The 240-nt window shown below is 33.3% G+C and overlaps 1 long non-coding RNA gene across 1 annotated transcript in view; it reads left to right on the forward strand.

Moving 5' to 3' along the window:
* The window catches only part of LOC107657140 (uncharacterized), a 396-nt gene continuing 156 nt past the window's right edge, over positions 1-240 (forward strand). The window contains exons 1-2 of the long non-coding RNA XR_001630645.1: positions 1-21; positions 129-184. This is a non-coding gene — a long non-coding RNA (uncharacterized LOC107657140). The remainder of the gene's footprint in view (positions 22-128; positions 185-240) is intronic.

The following is a 240-nucleotide window of genomic DNA, read 5'->3' on the forward strand; positions in this document are numbered from 1 at the left end:
TTTGACTATATTACCGACCAGGTACATTGTTCTCAGTGTACTGTCTTTCTTAAAAAGAAAACGAATAATCAATCATCATTTGCTTTTTTGTGCGTGTGTGTGAAATATTAACATTTGTTGTTTTTCAGATCAGCTGCTATAGAAGACAAACTGAAATCTGAGTGCAGAGACAAGCAAAGGAATAGTAAGTATATTTTCATGTTGTATCACCTCTGTTATAGAGATTTTTGAATCAGGCCT

Source organism: Sinocyclocheilus anshuiensis, unplaced genomic scaffold (assembly GCF_001515605.1).
Source record: "Sinocyclocheilus anshuiensis isolate Anshui unplaced genomic scaffold, SAMN03320099.WGS_v1.1 scaffold6504, whole genome shotgun sequence".
Classification (NCBI taxonomy): Eukaryota; Metazoa; Chordata; class Actinopteri; order Cypriniformes; family Cyprinidae; genus Sinocyclocheilus; species Sinocyclocheilus anshuiensis.